The sequence below is a fragment of the Artibeus jamaicensis genome, unplaced genomic scaffold (assembly GCF_021234435.1).
Source record: "Artibeus jamaicensis isolate MK-2021 breed Jamaican fruit bat unplaced genomic scaffold, CSHL_Jam_final contig_3126, whole genome shotgun sequence".
In the NCBI taxonomy this organism is placed as follows: Eukaryota; Metazoa; Chordata; class Mammalia; order Chiroptera; family Phyllostomidae; genus Artibeus; species Artibeus jamaicensis.
The window spans coordinates 3,876,308-3,899,241 of record NW_026521723.1 but is presented as its reverse complement, the minus strand read 5'-3'; the positions used below and the strand labels follow the sequence as shown (position 1 = coordinate 3,899,241).

General features: G+C 40.7%; 1 pseudogene; it reads right to left on the bottom strand.

Moving 5' to 3' along the window:
- Positions 1-22,618, bottom strand: part of LOC128627053 (RNA-binding protein EWS-like) — a 45,410-nt pseudogene extending 22,792 nt beyond the window's left edge.
- Between the last annotated feature and the right edge of the window lie 316 nt (positions 22,619-22,934).

Genomic DNA, 22,934 nt, shown 5'->3' with positions numbered 1-22,934 from the left:
AATATTTGCTGAAGTCCCCACCACACTTCCACCCAGGTTTCACTGGTCAGAACTCAGTATGACTGTATTGCTCTATTAGGGTGGCTGGGAAATCTGGGAGATGTAGGCTTTCCCTGAGAGGCAGTGAGCTCAAGGTCAAATTCAGGGAGTAATCACTAAGGAAGACTGGAAGAATGAATACTGCATTAGACAATGACAATCTCAACTAGGTATCTGATTTCAGTCTGAATTCACCACCTTCGACCTTTGGTTAATAACAACTGACAAAGACAATTATTGGGTTGGCCAAAAAACTTTGTTTGGTTTTCTCAATAAGATGGCGCTAGTAGTGCTTAGTTGTCTTGCACTTCATTTGAAACAATTTTGTTAGATTGTATCATGACAGCTGTTATATCAGAATACAATTAAATAAAAACATCAAATTGGTGAATTTTTGTGCAGTCATTTTAATATCGAAGATGGAAGAAAATACACAACATTTTTGGCATATTATGCTTTATTATTTCAAGAAAGGTAAAAACACAACGGAAACTCACAAAAAGACTTGCGCAGTGATGGAGAAGGTGCTGTGACTGATCGAACATGTCAACAGTGGTTTGCAAAATTTTGTGCTGGAGGTTTTCAGCTGGAAGCTGCTCCACAGTCAGGTGGACCAGTTGCCGTTGTCAGAGATCAAAGTGAGACATTAATTGAGAACAGTCAACGTTATACAATGTGGGAGACAGATGACAAACTCAAAATATCCAAATCTATAAAGTTATTGGTGGAAATGAAAAATGCATACTTTATTTTACAGAAAAAACTAAACAGATTTACGGCCAACCCAATATTATGAAATTGATAGTACTTCATTTGATCGAATCGGAGGCACAGCTCTCCACGTACATCTTTTCACATAACGCGTCTTATAATGGACAGAATCAATAAAATAGGTGAGGAGAATATTGATTATCATTACTTGTCAAGTGTCATTATGGCCCTTGATTTTATTTTTCTTACGTTGCCATAGATGATGGGTAGATGCCGCCTCTGTGGACATTTGCAAGGCCACAGGCCCTGACCCCTCCTGACTGGGGCAGAACTCCGTGACCCACCTGCCATGCTTGGACTCAACTCATCTATTTGTTAATTTATTATTCTTCCATTTGCTCAATAATTGAAAACTATTTATTGCATGCAGAGACCAAGTACTATACTAGGACCTGAGAACACACCAGAGAACTATGCCCTTACTTTCATGGATACTGCATTCTTTGGGGGACAATGTGACAGGAAGAAATAAACAAATTATTTAAAAAAATATACCGGAAGTGGTAAGTGCGAAGGGGAACACAGCAGGGTATGGGATTAGTGCTTCTCTGTGGGGAGTGGGCAACACTTGGAATCTACTGTCACCCATCACAGAGACCTTCTTTGACATTTGAAGTCTACTTAATTGAAGGAGAGTGGGATTTAGGATTAAGCTACTTTCTCAGACCCAGTATCTGATTCAGGGACACAGTGGGTGGGTTTTCATTAACTAGGTTCCCTGACCACCAACATGATTCTATTTATCTGCCTGTTAAATGTCTACAAGTTTCTCTGTGGCCAGGCACAGCGCCCTGACTAGCATAACACATGTGTCCTCACTGGACTTGTTTGACATTTTAAAAGTCACCTTTCTAGCATGCCAGCAGACACTTGCTATCTTTCTATATTCTCTTGTATTACCATGTTCCACCTGCCACACTGGTCTCCCTTGTCCTGTGGCTGAGTCTTCCCTGAAGAGTCTGTCCCTGTCCAAGCTATCTGGAAATTTTCTAATTATAATTCTGTCTGTACCACGTTGCAAATTCCTATATACTGATCTGACTTTATCCTATGGTTGGCTTTTGGGATAAAGCACAGTAGGCATTTCAAGCTTTCTTGTGTCTGTACTGTTTTAGATAATACCTGTGCTTGCATTGAAATGTGTATTTCCAGAAAGGCACAGACCCTCTAATATAAGGAGCTGGGCACACACACAAAAAATTGGCCAGTGTGATTAAACAAATCCCATAGAAATGTTCTTATCATAGTACCATGTTTCTTCTGGAATAAAACTAGACTGTTATTTATATAGTACATTGATCTTTGTAGATTTTCCTATTTATGAATGATGCATTATTTTAAAATCCATGAAAAATGAATACATTTTTTCATAGTCTTCTCTGCTACAATCTCTTTAATGCCATTTTTTCTGACGATCATCTAAAAATTTTGATCCTTGTGATCTGTCCTGCAGACTAATGACAATAGCTTCCTAAGTAATTTTATTGTTTCCAGTGTCTAACTTTTCTTATTTATTGTAAAACACAGACCTGTTCATATTTGGCATGGCATTGGTATGTTAGCGTTCACTATATAGCCAACCACCCCTCAAAACCTGCAGTGACTTAAAATACAAACATTGATTTAGTTAAAAGATCTTTGGGTCGGCTGAGTGGCTCCTCTGGTTTGAGCCAGCTTTGCTGGGCTCTGCTGGTCTCTCAGGTGTTTGCAATCAGCTAGCAGAGCAGCTTGTGGCTGAATGGCTTACAGTGGCCTCACTAGCGGTTAGCCAGGACTACCAGGGAAAAGTGAACCTCTCCATATTCAGGAGATGGCAGGGTTCTAAGATCAGCAAGCAGGCAGGTCCCAGTATGTGTTTGTCATGTTTTCTAGTGTCCATAGGCCCAAATTAGTCATTTGTCAAGCCAGGATTCAAAAGACGAACAGATAGCATGTCTTGTTGGGAAGAGCTGCAAAGTCACAAAAAAAGGGGGATATATGAATGTATGTAATAACTTTATCATAATTGCCAAAGTCTGAAAGCAAACAAGATGTTACTCAGTAGGTGGTGGGTAAACAAAGTGTGGTACAGCCCTACAGTGGGGGGCTTTATTGATCAAAAATAAATGAACTATGAAATCATGAAAATATATGGAGGAAACTAACTGCATATAGCTAAATGAAAGAAGGCAGTCTGAAAGCCCGTATACTGTGTGATTTTAACATCTGACATTCTTAAAAAGTCAAAACAACAAAGATCGTGAAAGACCAGTGGATATCAGGGGTGCGTGGAGGAGGAGGAGTGAACGAGTACACGCGGGGGGTTTTAGGGCATCGAACGCTCTGTGCGATCCTGCAACGCCAGGCACGTGACATGACACACTCACCAAAAATCACAGAAAACACAGCCCTCCTGTGAGCTGTGGGCTTCAGGGAATGTGGAAACATTGGCTCATCAGTTTTAACACATGTGCCACACAAATGCACGGTGTTCATAACGGGAGAAACCGCGTGGGCACGCACACGTGCGTCTGTGTGTGTGGGAGTGAGTGAAGGCGTGGGGACAGGGAGTATATGGGAAATCTGTGTTTTTCCCCTACAATTTTTCTCTAAACCTAAAACATTCCAACAAATAGTTTATTTTAAACAGGAGAGGGAGAGAAGAGAAGAATTCATGACTGCTTTTGCAGTCTGCCACAGCATCTAGGACCGTTCAGAGTTTGCCGAACCTTACTCTCCACGTCCACCTCGCTCAGCTCCCAGGCCCCCTGGCCCCGTGACCTGGAAGCTGCCCACCCGTCCCCTAAACACAGCTGCGTGTCTACACCCGGGTGCATCTTCCGATGTCTAGCGTTCCTTTCGTTTCTTCACCAGATTCCTTTACTTTCTCCGTGAATGATTCCATGCATCCTGTCAGTGTCGTTTAAGTCAAAGGCCACCCCTCCTTCCTCTGCACTCCAGCAGTAACCTTAGTACCAATCCTGGTTGGCCTTTTACTGTGCTCAGTTTTCACGTCTGTTTTTATCTGTTCTTTTTGAAGTCCAACCCCTTGTCTTAATTTTCTTTGCTAGGTGTGGCATGAGGCACACAGTTGGAACCCAGTAATTGAGTAATTAAACCTAGAAGAGATGCGATGGCTCAGTCATGAAAATCCTAGTTTCTTGCCTTTAAAAAATAATAAATAGTTTAGATTTCCTGGTCTTCTTTTACTGCTGATGATCCAAATGCCGTTTCATTTGTAAAATAGAAAGAACATTATGGACAGGAAGTTATTAAATGACACAAATGATAACAATAGCAAATGGTTTCATGTAAAGTGTGTCGTAGAAAGAGGAATCAGATCTATTGCATATGAAAACATCACATTTAACTTATGGTCTGCAGTAAAGGAGAATACATATAAATTATTAGTGATTAGAGCCAGTAGATTCCTACTGTAATTGGCAATGATAATATTATATACATTGCATTAGATCCAGTTTCATAAGAATTAAATTGGTAGTCAATACAGTACCATCTAGGGGTGCATTTTTCTTTATTACCATGACAATTGGAAACAGTGGAGATCTGAGTTCCTAATTTTAATTGATAAACAGATTGCTATTTGCCAAGTGTTGAGCTCTAATGGCCTAAGGTCTTCTTAATTTTTCATCATCATTTCTGTGCAATTGAAATAAAATGATCAATTAGTCTTTTAAGCACAGCATCTGTGTTTCGAGGGCAAATTGAGAAGGGAAGTAAAAATCGATTTTGTGATGAGTCTCAGAGGGGTACTGACTTTCCCTTCAGGAAAGTTCCTGTCTCTGAGCAGAAGGCAGCTGCTAGATTTTAGGGCAGAAGTGACAGGCATGTGTGAATTTAGAACACGACCTATGGTAGAGTTTGAAACTGGTAACAGCTGACATAACTGTGCACATCTAATGTCACATTAGCTTAAAAGACACTAATGATCTAAAGAGAGCGATACCTACTGGGTGTTACACGCCAGGAAGGGAAGGAAAGCCGGAAGCCTGACTGTACGTGGGGGTCTGTAGCTACCACTATGAGCGATGGGCTGTGATAGGAGCTGAGGAGGGAGAATCTTTTTTAAAATTTTCATTTATTTATCTATCTTTAGAGGAGAAGGGAAGGAGAGAGGGAGAGAAATATTAATGTATGGTTGCCTCTCATGCATCCCCTGCTGGGAACTGGCCTGCAACCCAGGCATGTGCCCTGACTGGGAATTGAACCATGATCCTTTGGTTCACAGGCCTGTTCTCAATCCACTGAGCTACGCCAGCCAGGGTGGGGAGAATCTTCAGGGATGGGAGTCTCTGTCCTCTCCCAAACTAGGGCAAAGCTTCAAGAAATCCCTGGGTTTTCTTGATATACTTGTTAGATGTTTGTAGGAATGTGCTTAGAGATGACTGTTTACATAGCAAATGCCCTTAGAAATATATGTATCCTAAAGTGTATGCATAGGACTATAATAACATTAGAAGAAATAGCCTGTAGTGAGAAGTGAGAATCTAAGGTTAATAAACATAACCCAGGATGTAGGAAAAATGAGCAAGACCATGATATGCACAAGTACATGCCCAGCTGACTATCAATGCCCTTCATGACAAGGAAGACATGCCGAGTTGGAAAAGCTCTACAGATTCACCGACAGCCCAATTCTGGTTAAAGCGATACCCTCCTGTTGTTTAGGTTTTAGCGATGGAGCCTAGAGCTCACAAGATCCATTCCAGTGCTGTCAGCACCGGCCCAGGCAGTCCTGTGCACCCCACCCCACTCCGACACACACACGCACAACACACACACACACACACACACACTCATCATGGCCTTCAGGGGAGGAAAGACAAAGTTCTTCATGTCTTGAAGCATAATAAAAAACATTTACCTCATTTGGGGTTTTTGGTTATTAAATGAACCATCTTTATAAAATGCCTAGCACATGGAAACTTCATAAAAATTGTTGCTGCGGCTGCTGCTATGTTCGGACTCCAAGGCGGTATATAATTTAGGTAGTAAAAACTGCATGATCAGTCAGTTGTGGTATAGTGGAAAGAGCTCATCTTGGAATCATATCAGCCTTGGTAACGCTTACGACAGAGGGAGTTTGGCTAAGTTAAACTCCCTGAATCTCTGGTTCTTCCTCTGCAAAATGGGGCATTAACTTTTCCTCAGGATTGTTGTGAGGAGTTCATGCAGAATAACTTCTACCTAGGAAGTAGAAGGAGACTGGTAAATGTCAGTGCTTTCGCCAGTTCCTTTCCTTACGAGAGTCCACTTGAGACATGAGGACTGAATGAGTGGATTGTAGCCCTAGACGTTCCTCCCTGCTCTGAGTGATGGATGGAAAACCATTATCTTTCTCAGCAGCAGCTGCTCTTGACGGCCACACAAGTGTTCCCTGGAATGTGCTGTTAGAAGATAGTGAAGCTTTATTGCCCAAGGTCGGCTGACAATTTTTCTGGAGGAGTGAGAAACCCAAATAAAGTGTGTGAACCAATGCTGCCAACAGATTCAGAATGTGGTCCTGGATGGAAACAAGAGTGATGACATCCTTAATACCCCATTTCCAGCAACTGGGCCTGCTTGCACAGCACTGAAATGCCCATTCATCATTACTGCACCCCGAAGATGCCCCAGTTTTATGTCAGCCCATAAAGTTAATCATATATTACCAAATCTGTTTTGCAAATTTTCTTTCAGGATATTTCCAGCCACTCTCTAGATTTAAGCTATCATAGAGCTTTTTATCTCCTTCCACAATCCTTCCCTGCTCTATTTCCCACCCAGATGTTGGCTGTAAGATTTGAAGTGGATACTAATGTGAGTCCTGTATTAACCCTTCTTCGGAAGGCAGAGTTATCTCGGAGGCAAGCTCACAGGCTTTACAGGAGGAAATACTCTGTATTGTCTATCCGTATGGGACGTACATCAGTTAAGTTTCAATTCTCTCAACTGTGAAATGGAGACAGTGCTGCCCTCTGATAAAGAATTATTGATGCTTAACTGAAAGCATGAATGGAAAATGCCCAGCATATAGTTGATACTTGACTTTTTCATTTTTTTGACAGACCTGTAGAGTCTATCATCTTGATCCACCTTCTGCTAAAAACTCTAACTCTGAACCTATTGCCCATTTCAGCTAGCCCTGTTACAGCTTCAAAGACACGAGAAATGAGCAAGTGCTTGTAGAAATGCCTCCTGCTGTGTAATTCCAAAGCTTCAGTGCCTGCGGTGGGCTTGAGAAGAATAGAAACTTCCTGGGAAGGAGAAGGTGATACTTGGTCCCACCTTCTGTGAGACCACAGTTGGCCTGACAGATAAGGACACTCACTGGGCTCAAAGCATCTGATTAGGTTCAGTGAGGGATGGCAAGGAAGGGGAAGATGAGCCTCCCGCCTGGCTGCTCTGTCTGCCAACTGCTCAGAAGCCTGAGAGAAGCAGGGAGGCCAGGTTAGCTGGAGGGATGTCACATCACAATGCATTCTACTCAAGAGGAGCTAATTTTAAGCTGGCAAAGTATTCTATCTGTTAGGCAGAAAATATTCATTCCTGGAGGAAGGGAATCGGGAGTGAACCGGATCCAGGGTACCCAGGGGGCCCCGAAATCCAAGAGCTGCTGCACAACCTAGAAACTGAGTTGAGAACAGTGAGTGTGTGTCTTCTGGTCCCAAAGGTGCACAGAGGCCTTTTGTAAAGTGAGTGAAGGTAGGTGCTGCGCACTTGCTTCATGGAAAGGACTGAATCTAGGACAGCAGACACAATAAAGCTACAACTAAGCTGAAGTCCTCATGCTGTCTTTATTTATGCAGTCCCTTTAAAATCTTCTCACTTGTCATTTATGGATATTGCCCGATCAAAAGGCAAACCTTGTTTCACCAGGCTGGGGATGGCAGGAGAGGCGTGCAGGGGCCGAGCATGGGCTTGTTTAGGTTTGCTGTGGCTTTGCTCCCCCCTTGGCCAGAGCAGCACTCTGAAGAGCAGGTTGTTTCAGTCTGAGATAATGTGGAGCATGAGTTCCCCTGCTGTCTCAATTATTTCTGAAATGCTAACTTGCGAGGGCTGATTCAAATGCTTGCGTTTAGGAAAAACCTGAGCCCTCACACACAGTCGTGGGCCTTGCTCTCATGGTTGCATCTGTGGGCTTCACCACCCCCAAGATGACTAGGTTCTTGTAGAAACTAAACTGAAAGGGGAAGATTAATTCAGGTGGGTTGCATGTCAATCATTTTATACAGCCTTTGGAGGTGGATGTGTGACAGGCATTTCTCATTATTTGTAATGACACTTTCATTACTGGGACTCTTTTCTCCTAAGGATTTTCTGATTTCTGCATGCTTTAGAAGGATACTGCTATTCATCACAGCTTATTTATTTAAAAATTAGACTGAGGCGATATGCTAATATGCAATCTAAAACTTTCTTTTAAAATTACATCTATAGATGCTTCCATTATTACATTCTTATACTGCCAACAGCATGTACTTTACTGTTTCAATTAAATTATATTTATTTTTAAAGGCAAATTTCAAAGTTCTAATTTAAAACAATACTTAATAAGACCCAGTAGAATCAATCATACTTACAACTTTAGTATAGGGGAAAGAACTCTAGATTTGAGACAAAAATAGTAGGTTTAATTTAATTGTACCACTTTAGGAATTATTTAACCTAGCCAGCCTCCTGCCTTTAGGTCTAAATCAAGGATGAGAATGTCTACTTGACTGAACTGTTGTTATAAGAACTGAATGTGATCAAGGGCATGAAAGCTACCAGGTGAAGTTTATAATATTTTTTTCCTAAAAAATAGTGTGTAGAGCCAAATGTTCAAAGAACTGAAGGCTGTCTTTCAGTAGAGATTTATGTTTGAGGACTATGGACAAGGACCCTAAGGTGGATTTCTTTGGGAAGCTCCTGGACACTCTGACACAGTGTGCCAAACTCCTGGGTACCTGCATAGGTTAGGACTCTGGGTTGCAGGCGACAGAAACTGAACCTATACTACCATACCCCAAAAGCAGCTTAAATAAATAAAGGTCAGGTGGAAACCTGGGTGCCTTGGGAACAAGAGGAACCAGGGCTTGGAATAGAATCAAGGTGCTCCACCCACTGAATAGCTGTTTCTCCCTTTGGGGGACATCGCCGACTTCTACACAATGGACCAGCTTCTTTGAAACACATTGAGGGGCATGGATTCAGATAATGACATCGCTCATACTAGAGGGGAAGTGAGTCTGTGTTTCTACATTCCCAAATTAAGCCCCAGGAAAGGACACCGATTATCCTGTCTTGATCAGAACCAATCACTGTGCCTAAAAGGCAAGGTGTTTAAAGTGCTAGTGAAGACCACCTACAAAACACAGAGTAGGGGAAAAGAAAGAAAAAAATTTTCCCAGGGGGTGGCGGAAAGAGGCTTAAGTATGATTCTGAGGAGACAAAATTCATACATATAGATTGTTTTGTGGGAAGTTTTTCAGGTTTTCATTAGCTACAGAACTACTTATCTGCAGATATGAGGATTAAATGAATGTTTCCTCTTGTGGAAATATCTTGTGACAAATGTTTCTTAAAGATAGCCGGTATTTCCATGAATATGTAAACAGTTTTCATTTAACTTTAGTCCTACAATTAAAAAATTAATGCAAGCCATTATTTATTAATAACCTTCACATAAAGAAATTATTAATATTTCAACTGAAGTCCACAGAAGACTAAGATCTAATAATTCAGAATGGACATCTTAGGCTCTATAAAAATGGCTGATGTATGTAAATGGATATCCATTGAACTCAACAAATATTTGAAAAATTATTCTGGATAAGATCTGCACTAGACAATGTCAAGAGATATTGCAATAGTTGACAAATTGGAGAACATGCCATAGTGTTAGTGATGCTAAATTTTATGTGTCGTTCTGGCTGGGCCATAGTGTTCAGTTGTTTGTCAAGCATCAGGCTTATTGCCGGGAAGGTATTTTTTCGCAGTAACTCATATTTAAATCAGTGGATGGAGTAAGCAGATTACTCCTCCTGATTTGGGCAGCCTCACCCCGTCAGTTACAGCCTGGTCAAGTTCTCCATCACCTAAAAGCTTGTGAAGCAAGTCAGCCTGGCACCGGCCCTGGGGACAGCCCCTTCTCCCACTTCATCCTGCTCAAGTAGCCAGTCTGCCTTCTCAAAGAAAAAAAAATTACCTCTGCAACTGCTCACGTAAAAAGAAGTACAAGGGATATGTAAAGTCACTCAAAGTGAAAGAATTCACATTACAACCCAATTAAAATATACTTGTTACATATCGTAACAACAAAAAATTAAAGTACTTGGTTACGCTCATTGGTTGTGGTAAAACAGGGTTCTGTTATGTTGTTGCCAGCAAAACAACCACCACCACTACACAACCCAAGACAAACAAACAAACAAACAAACAACAACAGAAAAAAACCCTCTCTGGATGGGGACATGGTGATATTTAGGAAAACTGTATGCACATTACAAGTTGACTCAGCAATCCCACTTCTAGAAATACATTCCAGATATACAGTGGTTTAAAAAAATGTAAATTGTACACAAGGCTACTTATTGAAGCTTTATTAGTAATACCAGAAAATTGTAAACACCAAAATACTCACCAAAGGGGGTTGATTGAATCAATCATAGTGCAGTCACAGAATGGAGTATTATGCAGGTGTGAAAAGGGATTAGTCTGATCTCTAGGCAAATGGAATGATACCAGGGTATACTGTCAGGTGGAAAAAGGCAAGGAGCAGAATAGTATTTATAGCATGTTACCTTTTGTGCAAAAGTGGAGGAAATATGGAATATGAACATATGTATGTATATACCTGTATATGTAATATATTCAAAGCTTTATTGCATTTTCAAAAAGAAGCTGCAGAAGGATAATTTAAAACATCCAATAGTAATGAGTACCTATCAGAAAGGAAGCATGTGGACTAGAGGGGGAGATAAGGTTTATTACAATTTGGACATTGGAACCGTGTAAATATTTTATAGATAACTGAGAAAATATATTAGATAGGAAAGAATTTTAAATTAGTAACAAATGAAAGCAAATAGACTCAACTGTTGATCGTATAACAACAAAGAGACAAAAGTTACTTCAGGTTAAAAAAACTTCAAGTGACTATTTTAGCAGTAGGTGCACAATATTATTTTAAAACAATCATAGGCATATTTAAGATAAAAAGAGATCATTACATTAATGTAGTTAAGGAGGAAGTGGTTAGCATCAGAAAACCGAGGAAAAAGATACCAGCCTAAAGTCAAACAAGATGAAAATAATCGTGGTTGCATAACAATGAGAGTATTTAACAGCACTGAATTGTACACTTAAAAATGCTAAAGATGGCAAATTTCTGTTATGCATATTTACCACAATTCAGAAAAGGAAGACAACCAGGCACATGCCTTCTGATGTGCTGCCATGGACCTACATATTACGGCCTCTAAGAGATGTTTGCCTAAATAATTGCACCTCAGTCCAAATTTAACTGTCAGTTTACCAGGGACACAGTGCCACCAATGAGTTGCTTTTTCCATGATACATAGCATTTTGAAGTTTGACAGGAGGGGGTGGCAGGAAAGCATTAGAAGCGGAAACCAAGCCATAGGAGCAAAAGAGGGGCAAGTAGTTCTGATGGGAAGTAACAGGCATTGAGCTGTGTTCTGGGAGACCTTGAGTATCTGGCTCAGAAGTGTGTAGACATACACACACAAATGAAACCGCTGAAATCACTTATGAGTACGTATGCTAGGGACCAGGCACTGAGTTTCTTCTATTCATTTACTTCTCAGAACAATCTTTGGCAGAAGGCGTTATTTTCATTGTTTTCCAGATGAAGAACCTGGGTTTCAGAAAGGTTACATGACTTCTCCAAGGACACTCAATATTTACACAGAGGAAGTTTCAAAAGTTCAATGTCAGTGCTTTTTTGATTGGAGAATAGAAAATTCAATGGAGAGAGTATTGTTTCTCTACCTCTCCAGCTAATGCAAATCCCTCTTTGTGATTTGTCCTTGACTTTTTAATTTATCATATACTACATTTTATTGATTTGAAAATGCCAGCAATTGCAAGACTCACAATTATTTTGTGTATCAAGAAAGAAAAATGCTGTCAATTAATGTAGGCACAATGTTTTATAATTTAGAATTTTTACTTGCTGCGTATTGAAGAGATTTCTGTAGTATTATTAAGACATTCATTTTGAATTGTAGATCACTATTTTCACACAGAAAATCAACAGTGAACAAACTATGTAGGTTAAGATTTCCTAAAATAATTTATGCTTCAGAGTATGACGTTTCCACATTGCTTTTCAGTTCATCAAGGCCTACATTTTCTCACACCTTTTCGTTTGTGCCATTGAGAGCCAGAATATGCACAATTAAAACCCATTGGTGCTGGGCTCCTAAGTCAGTTTGGGAAAGATATAGGCGTAGTTTACCTTTGAGTTGCACCTGGAACTTAGCCCATTTGATCCAAGTCTTTTCCACCTGTTCCTACAGTTGTTTTTATCCTACAAGTTAAAAGAGTACTTCTATTTTCCTCCAATGTAGTAAACCTTAATTTTGCAAGTGTCGATGCTGGATCTTTCCATATTTTCTTATAAAATGACAACTATATCGTGGCGATTGCTACCGGGCAAAGGAAGATGTCATTGACTATAACTCGTATCTTGATTACTGAGATGTTGAAAGATGAGAAAGGAAAATACTGGCCTCAGGACTGCTAAATATGGTAGTGAAAAACACCATGGCCATGAGCAGACAGACTCTAACTAGAGCAGCTCACTAGTCAACTGCCTGGGTTTAAATGCTCTTTTCAATTACTGAGTGTAGCAACCTGTCTTCCTCACCATCCTTTCTCTCTATCTTCCCTGCCTTCTTTCCTATACATATTTGTTAACTGTATTTCCTGAACTAGACATCAGCATAAGTGCTTGGAAGTCATTAGAAGATAAAATAGAGACCACAGTTGGATGCAGCTTGATTTTAGTCTCACAGAAAGAGAAGCATTTGATGATTGCAGAGTGAAAGACATTTCACATACATGGGACATCACAAGTAAATCAACAAAGTTGAAATGAAAATGTATTTTCCCTACTACAGTCATAACTTGGTACTTGTTGGCTTGAGCATTTGTCAAACCCTATGCTCGTCTCATTTTGTCCATAAAAAAATGTTTCAGCACTCGGCACTTGCTCAGGACTCGTCACACTGTATGAGTCAGGACGCCGTGCCACAAGGTAAAATGTTTCATTGTTGGGTGCTTGTCAGTTTCGGCATTTGTCACGGGTTCCAGAATGAATTAACGATGAGTCCCAAGGTACCACTGTATTAATTTAGACTCTTCTGAAATTATTTTTCTGACCTTCAAACTCTTTATTTCCACATGACAAGAATAAATTGTGTGGGTCTACATTTGCAATGTGTTTTCTACATTTTAATATCAAAATACAGACGGAGCTCTCTTCTACAGAATATCATGCATTCTTCAAGGTGAAGAAAAACTTCTGCCTAACGCGATGGTTGGTGAAATGCAGCAAGAGCCGCAGTGTGGAAAATGAAACATAGCTGAGGTTTATAAAATGATCCTGGGTATATTTCTCTAAGGCATTGTGCACAGCCCAGACGCTCTCTCATTCAGCACGTGGGTTCTTGGTCAGCTGAATTGCCTTTGGAGTTCCTTTGCTGTCATTCTTATGTGTTACAGATTTTGTTTTTCCTCCCTTGAATCCACAAAAATATATATCTTCCTAAAATGCACACAGTCATTTGTATGTGAAATATTTCTCTGGATTCTTCACTTAGGAACAAATTAATTATTTTGCGCAGGGAATAGTTTTCTTTTGCTTCACGTCATGGGCTAAAGAGCCTATCATCTTCGTCATTAAAATTTAAATAAATCTATGTGCTAACTTTGATTTGCCTCTGTTCCTTCACAGTCACATATAGTAGCCGGCATTAATCAAATTAATAATAAAGGGGTTAAAATTGCCAGCTTCTAAGGGAGGAACACAGTGGCATTAAATGTTACATCTGAAAAGATTGTCCTTGCATATTAATTATTAGCTGTAAAATGTTGCACCATGGATGAACTTCGAGAACATTATGCTAAGTGAAATAGGCTAGTCACAAAAAGACAAATAGTGTAGGATTGCTCTTATATTAGGTACTTGGAATCATGGCACAGAGGCAGAAAGTAGAGTGGTGGTTGCCAGGGGCTTGGGGGAGCAGAGGAAGTTCAAGAAAATGATACTGTAATTATGTGTTATTTTAATTTTGTAAAAGATCCTTTAAAGGATGAATTGTAATGCAATGGACTTTCTAATCAGACCATGCATTAATTTAGATCGATGACCTCAAATCCTTTAAATCTACTATCACTGGCAGTGATTGTGAGGATTCTATAAGACTATTCACAAAGTTTTCTACCAGGACACAATAGAAGATGGATTTGTTAACACAATCGAATTTGTAATTGTGTACAAGTAGAAAGCTCATCTCATTAGCCGTAATGGGGATGAGATAATTTGTGTCATCTGGATTTGATGTGTGTAAGACTTGGGAAAGAGGAGAAAAGTAGGAGAAAGGAATGGTAAAAAGAAATCACCGGTAACATAGTTCTTATCTCCAATCACCTAATTTCTTCTAGCAGCCTAACTGACTCACAGGCTCCACAGCACATGTCCATTCTCCCCTTGGTAGGCCCAGCTATACAAGCAGTGACGAGGCAAAACGAACACTTGTGTTGTTTGCCATATTGTTTACTCAACGACTTCAATATAAAGTGCGGGACTCCTGAATGAAGAGAATCTGATGTTTAAATTCCCTGCCTTGAATGGGAACTTGGGAAGGACTCAGGAAATTTTGATTCATGAGAGATAATGGACAGTTCCATTGTCACTTGAAATCGTAAAACTTAGTCTCTCATTCAGTAAGAGTGTCCAGTCCAAGATGCTAATCAATGGTTCAATCCTCATTCCGAGGCCAGACTTTGCTTTTTCCATTTTGTCCTAAGACATGGGCACAAAGTGAGCTGTGACTGCTTTCTGTCTTCATTCCTACCCTGGTACCTGTGGCTTTGACTCTCTGGACTTGGAGCATGGGAAAGGAGGACAGGAAAGGCTAGGGAGGTAGAAAATTTTTTTATCTGTTGATGGCTTCAAGGTGTCTGGCCTTAGAGGATATTTAAAATGGTCTTTTAATTACTTCATGATTATTATTTTCTCTAACATAGTATACCACCTCACACAGTTAAAATAGAGTAAAATAGAAAGGAAGCAAGTAACTGAACTGTTTAAACAGGAAGAGGTGATTTCACCCCAAACACCAGGCCATTTTAGTTGTATGGGGTCATCAACAGCCACATTGCTGCTAACCTTCGTAGACAAAGGTGGATGCACCTACACTGAGTGTGTACTTACTGTACAGCAGGCACTGTACTCCCTTTGGCTATGTTGAACCTTGATAATACAGCTGGCTTGCTGAGAGCAGCCCAGATCTGCAGTCAGCCATCAAGAAGAATGGATTCATGTGTATACGTGGAGAAGACGTATCCCTTTTCAGGAATAACGACAAACGGTGAGGCCAGCATTTGCCCAAGGACTAACCTATTGGGCCGAATACCACCAGCAAGTCAGCAGTTCTCACAGACTTCACTTTCCCACTGTGGGAAAATATACCACTTATTGTTTTCATCTGTAAAAAACACGCCTATTTCTTTGCTTAACTGCCTCCATGTTTGTAATCTACACTGTTGAATTGGGCTACCTCACTGTGCAGTGATGTCTAATTTCCACTCGATAGTTGGAAACAGAGTTATTTTCTCTTCAACTTGTGCATTTTATCCTGTTAAGAACAAGACCCAATGTAGTCGGTATTGTTGCATTTTACAGACGAGGCAACCGAGGCTCACGGGTTTTACCGCTATACTCAAAGTCTCATGGCTAATGAACTGCAGATCCCTGTTTATTTAGAAGTCCATTCAAAGCCTGTGTTTTCCTAAAGATTATTATTTTTTCATTAAACCAGTGTGGAGAGCAGGGATGATCTAAGATGGCATCAGCCCTGTCTACTAAGAAGCCGTGTTTAGGGCACGCACAGATGAGCCGTGATGCAGACGGATGATGCATCCCCGTGAGCATGTGCGGGGCCACGTGGTAGACAACAGGTGCTTATCTGAAGGGTTACACCACCCTCTCAGAGCATGAGCAGTAGAGCGACACAATCAATGTGTAGTTATCAAGGTGGCACAAAGAACACATGTTAATTGAAGGTGTTTGCAATACGGTATCATACAAGAGTATGAAAGCAAAGGCCTTCAAGCAGAGGGCTGAGACAGCTGAGACAGCTGAAGGGACTTGAAACTGCCCAGAGATGCTCTGCTGCTCCACTTGACCCTGCTCTGGTTGACCCTGAAGCCACTGCCTTGCAAGATGCTGACCGGCTGCCTCCCAGACCCGGACCTGATCTGGACTTTTGGCACTCAGGTTTGCTATCCTCTTTTTCTCTCCTGTGATGCTATTGCCGATTGCTTCTGAGTGATTATTATTGTTATAGGATTATTATGGATTTGGATTGAATCTGCATTAAAAACACTGAGTGAATGGCATAGTCACCTGTGTCAACTCACTGCTGTTCCTTGGAGCTGGTGTGGCCTGTAAGGCTGGTAGCCGTATGGGTGGCCCAGCACCTCTGGCTGGTGACAAAGGCCAGAGGCTGGCTTATAAGAAAGACTGTAGCGTGGATACTCATAAGGCTAGAGTATCACTCACAACAACTGGTAAGTACATCTGTCCCTCAAGAATGCCCTGTGCCATTTCGAGGGACTCAAAAATGAAGTGGCCACCTCTGCCTTCACACCATTGCCACCATGCTTCATCCGTGATGGAGTGGACACTGAGAATCTGCACAGCCAGCAGGAAAGCTTGGTGAGAGTCTATGTATGTGTGGGTGTGTTTCATGGCTCCTCCCCAGTTGCTTCTTAATTAAGCAACCCTGTCCCTGCTTCCCTCTTTTCACACCGAAACATTTTGCTGGGCAGTTTTATGGGTCCAGGGAAAAGGTTAATAGATGCAGTTTGAAAATTTTTGATTTCTTTTGGGATGTTCTGATTTAGTGTCTGGGTACCTTAGTCCTTGTTGATTTGTATGATTATCCTAATGACCAGTGACATGAATAACTGGAGACCTAATTAGGCCCTTCGGAGCTGAGAATATTTTTAAGGGACTCTGACATTTGATGAGGAATGTGGTGCCAGTGGAATATCTAGCCTGAATATAATTTCTAATTTGATAAAAGGTATTGGCATGTAATTATGTGGACATACAGAGGGAGCAATTATATGAACCTGTTGTGAATGCTGAACTTTCAGAACGATGAGAAAGGACAAATGGGGACCAGCGCCAGACAGATCACAAATGTGCTCTGACTGCTGAGAGACTCGTGTGTGATTTATATACTCAAGAAACATCTCTAAACAGCCACCTGGCATTATTACAAACAATTTCTGTGTGTCGGTGCCAAAGTATATTTAATAGCATATAGAGGGGTTGGGGGCCCTGGGTTAGTGAATGTTGCTCCCAGAAAAATCAGGGAAGAGAGGAACCTTTCAGAAGCACAAAAGTCTAGTCATCACAGCTTTAATGAAGTATGTCTGAGTGTGTGTGTGTGTGTGTATGAGAAAGGAATGTTTTTTTATATTATCCCAACCTAATAAGCCAACCAGAAACTTGTTGCCTCTGAAGAGGTATACCAGTTAGCTATTGTTGCATAACAACAATCTCAAAACTTAGTGGCTTAAACATTCATTTATTAGAATAGCCCGTGTATCTGTGAATCATGTGACTGACAGCTGCTGCAGACTGGGCTCAGCTGATCCTGGCAGGCCTCGCCCTATTCTAGCCTGGGCTCGTCCAAGGCACCTTACCTGGGGCAGATCTGCCCTGTGTCTTTAACTTCCTTTTGGCATAAACAGGCTTTTCTTGCCTTGTCCTTTCCGTGGCAATCAGAGAGGCACAAGAGGTTAAGAAGAGACACGGTGGGCCACTGGAGGCCTGGACACAGAAACTGAAACACTGCCACTTCCACGTGATTTTATTGGCTAAAGTGAATCATATGGATGAATCTAATGTCACGGAGTGGGAAAATGTGCTCTGACCCTGTTGTGGGAAGAGCTGCAAAGCCACATGCACGGGGTATGGAGACAGGTAAAGGTAGAGAGTTAGGGTATCTGATGCAACAAATGGACATGAGAGAAACAGGAAGAAGATGCTTTTTGCAAAGGCATTTAAGTTCACAAAGCAGCTCTCCAAATGCACAGAGGAGGATGAAAGGACAGGGCTGGCACCGTGGTGTCGCAGTGTGCTGCGGTAGAGCTCTGGTGGCTTTGTCTAAGAAGAACATATGAGCCAAAATCAGACTTCGTCAACTTCTGCTGACATGGTTCATCCCATAAAGTCACCTTTAAGCAAAAGTCCGGTTAAATGCAATTGTAACCATATGTGCTTTGGCTGATATGCTGAACCACATCATAACTCAGCAGCCTCCTGTGCTCACGGAACTTTCTAAGCCTCTGCTGCTCTGTTTTGGTTCTTTATTTCTAACTTGGAATGTAAATGGTTTTGGTAAAGTCCATCTGGCTTTGCTCCCAACCACATGATTTCCTCGTTCAATCAGATGTTTGGGAAAATAGAGAAGTTGAGAAGATTTGCCACCCGACCCACACACACGCACACATATCCTACTTGCAACAGTAAGAGTGGAGGATGATGAAGACGAACCAGCAAAACCTGCCCAGTGCCACACCCTCCTCAGTGCGATGCCCAGAGCCTCCGGGCAGCAATGCCGAGGGCGTCAGTGCCAGTTCAGCTCCAGCTTTGTTGCAGAAGCCCCACAAAACAACAGCACTAATAGTTATAAATCTGCACAGCCTTTGAAATGAACGCTGATTCCATACATTGCCATTATCATAGGGACAAAAAAATGGAAGTCCTGTCACAATAACTACAAAGTACACTGATATTTTAATAATATTATTTTATCACATTCAAGAAAAAATAACTCAAAAGAATGAAAGAGTAACAAAGTGATTATAGGCAACTTTTAAACAGAGTATCGGTTAGGAATGTGGGGGAAGGTCTATCCGTTGTTCTGTGGTATTCCCCAAATGACCAAAAATTCGTCACCTTTTGAACAGCGTGGATGCAACTATTATATATGAAAACCAAAGCTCTCTAAATTAAGAAAACTCACAGAAGATGACTTTTTAAAATGAATCTGCAAAAGATTGACTTTAATACAATAAACTTTTTCTTGGGGTCAAATTCAATAAGTCATGTCTCTGTCTCTCAATATAAAGATATTTTAGAGCTTTTGGTGGACGATTCTAATCCAGCTAAAAAAAGAGGAGCTACATAGTCATTGCCAACACTGTCGAAGCCCAGAAGTTCAGGGTCAGGTGGATATTCAGTAACAATTTAGCCTACAAAGAATGACTCCAAAGCTTAGACATAAACCTTTTTAAAGAAATAATCCATTTTCTTAATAGGCCAACCAGGAAGAGGGCTGTTTGCCAACCTTCAAGCAATAACTACATCTCATTTCACTACATATTATTTTACTGCTAAGAATGCAAAGAATTGTCCAGGGCTGCCCACATTTCAACCATTATTTCTATAGAAGTGAATATCTCAGATGGTATGTGAATCAAACCTTTGATTTAAATTGTTAATTGAAGCTCAATTTATTCTGGTCTACTTGTGAAAATATAATCAGAAAGAAAATATTTATGGGGAAAGTTGATATTTAATTTTGATTCTCTTACAAATAGTGTAAAGTGAGTTGCTGTCGGCTTCCAGTGGCACTTTTTAATCAAACGCTACGCCTGCTGGAGATCACAGTCTCCGAGCTCTCTGAACTTACAACGTTTCTCAAAAATCTGACCATTTATTTTGGACCTCTACCATGGTGAGGCCCTCATTTATTTCCTGATAGTACAGAATGCATATAGTTAGGTTTACTCACACAAATTTCATTTCAACTATCAAGTATGTACTACAGTAACTGTTACAATTACGAATGCCTCACATCAGAGCCATGAATATTTTCACCCTAAAGCTGCTTATTTCACACACATTTCATATTTACTCAAGCGATTCCTTTCCTGATAAGGAGAATGGGGTAAAACAGCCCACAACATGTGTGTGCTCTGCGGGTGCGCTCACACACGCACACACATACATGCAGGGTGAACACCTGTTCTCTCATTCATTTAGCTGTGGGGCCATCACAACGTAAAACCTTTCCCAAAGCTAACAAAAGGAGACAGAACAGGTGACTGGAGAAGGCAGTTAGCTTTGGAAGTCGATTGCTTGTGTGCTCATTTTCCAATGAATACTTGTGCATTCGAGGTGTGTTCAAATGGAAAAATGAGATAGGACAGATTTTGGGGAAAAATACAATTGAATCAGAATAAAGATAATGAGTAGGTGAAGAAAGAATGTGGGAAACACTGAGCCCCAGTTTTGTGACTTCATGTTTCTCAAACACAGTACATTAAACTTTTTGTTTATTAAGAAGCTTAGATGAGGAATATACATTCTATGTTAACTGAAGTATTTTTATTGTTAAAGTATGATATTTCTAAAGTCAAATCTATGGAATTGATTTAATAGTAAAGATTTCCCATTTAATTCTTTAGCTACATAATAAAATGAATACTTATACAATAAATTGTTTTCAAAGCAGTTTTCACATATTCTTTTGAGTATGAGTGACATAAGTTACAAATGAGATCACAGAAATTATTCAATGCAAACCTATCTTTTTTGGTAGCCCTTCCAAGCATGGACAGATATACCTTCTTGGAGCAGGGAAAGTAAGTCATACAGTGAATAGAGCAGGACGTTGGCATCTTGAGCTTAGCTCAAGGCATAACCACCTCCCAGGTCTGTGGTTGCTGATGAAGTTGCTCACACTGTCCTGATCTGTAAAATGGAGGCTGCACTTGCTGTATCAGGATATTGAGCAGATTCAAGTGAAAGTGTACAAGGGGGGGGCAAAACCCTGGAATTTATTTGTAAAATATTGTGTGTTTGTTCTCACATGTTTAAACTTCAATCACCTTCACAGTGCTCTCCATGTGATGCAGTCGCCTATTGAGAAAGTTTTTCCACCGCTTAAAACAGTTTCTGAGCTCATGCATTTTGATGCTTTTTTAGTGCTTCTACTGTTTTTTTGTTGCACCTTTTCTACTTTGACAACACTTTTCTCTTTGAGGACTTTTTTTAATCTAAGGAAACAAAAAAAGTTGCTCTGGGCGAGATTGGGTGAATAAGGAGGGTGGGGGTGTGGTGGTCATGATGTTTTTGGTCAAAAACTGCTGAACCCTTAGCGCTGTGTGGGCAGGTGCACTGGTAAATCACCCACCATGAAATGGGCAAACAGGTTAAAAGAGCCTTCCAAAAAAAGTCACTGAAGCTGAACGCAGCCTCTCACAACAATGCCAGCTGGAGCACTGATACAGATGGGTTCCTAGAACATGCCCCTAGTGGGGGAAGCCTGTACTACAAGGGACCCACCTTCTAGAAGATAATTCCAGTACTTTTTTGATCTCAGCTCAAAAATAATGCATCACTGTAGGCTCTCTCATAATAGGTACTTAGTATATGTCAGGAATATATGTGTGTTTAAAACAAACACATATGTGTCTAATAAAATATCTAATCATCCAAATACATCAGGAAAGTTATATAATGTTGTCATGTCCTATGATTTGAACTCCTTTGAATAATCCTTTATAGATCATACAACCAGTTCAGGTGTCAATATTTCCCAATTCTACATGTTATAAAAAGGGAGATTCCTTGATTGAAGAAGGTTGGAAACTATAGTAGCTTGGTGCAAACATGGCCTTTAGCGTCAGATCTGATTCTATTCCCAACTTACCTGTGCAGAACCAGAACACATATGGAACCTCTCTAAAGCTTAGTTTTCAGTTACAAGATAAGTAATATTTAAAACAATTTACAAGCATTAAGGATTAAATAAGATAATGTATGGTTGGCCCTCACACATAACTATTGAGGTACACAGCTCACTTTACCTTATTTTAAAGGTGAAACCTTTCCATGAAAGCTCATGCACACGCAATTCCAGATTGTACACTGAACGGAGCATTAACGGTGGAAGGAAAGAGTCAGCATGTGTCCTCTTAATTCAGTTCCTAGAGAAGCCATGCGAGACTCCCACAGGGAGCATGGTCCTGTCATTAAAGACAGAGACACACTCATCACAGGCCCAGTCACAGGTGAAATCTAGGGCTAGTGAAAGTGGCATCGTCATAGGAAGACGTGAACAGTTTCATTTTGCTGTATTCGCTCTCCAGAGAGGTGAAGCCTCACAATGAGTTTTCTACTCTTTAATAAAGACTAATACTTTCTGTACATAAAGATCCTAGTTTAGACAAGAGGCAGACAGCTGTGAGAGACAAGTGAAGACACATTTCAGTTTTATTATCTTTTAGGCATAGATGGGTATGTTAATCCATTTCCACATACAATTCCTGTAATCAAAGATTGGAAGTGAAAACTTGGACTGGCGAAACCTGCCTCTCCTTGCCGAAGAATTAAATCGAAGAGAAGCCGCCTCGGAAGCCGAGGACGGTGTGCGGCCTGCCTCCCCCTGCTCGCTGCGCTGGGCTCCGCCACAGCGGTGGCACAGAGCCGGCTTCCATTGCGTTGAGGCACTGATTCCGTCCTCGTCACGCTGTCCCGCTTTGCCCAGCAAACTTTCTGCTTTCTGTCCATCTGAGTTTTGAATGTTCTGCTCTCTAGGTCACGACAGCTGCTTTTGGACTTACTTTACCATAGCAAGTGAAAGCCAATAAATAATTATGGTACATCCCCTCGTTCCACTGTCACATTGCTCCTTGTGCAAACACAGTGTAGGAGAGAGACGGGCCCTTGGATCTCTCACACCCAAAGAAAAGTATTTATATGGAAGTGGTTTCATTTTAGTGTTCATGGTTTATCATGGAAGCAGGTATTTAAAAATTTTAGAATTTCTTTAACAAAATTCTAAAAGGAAAAGAAGAAAGAGAAATCACAGTATTTACAGAGATAA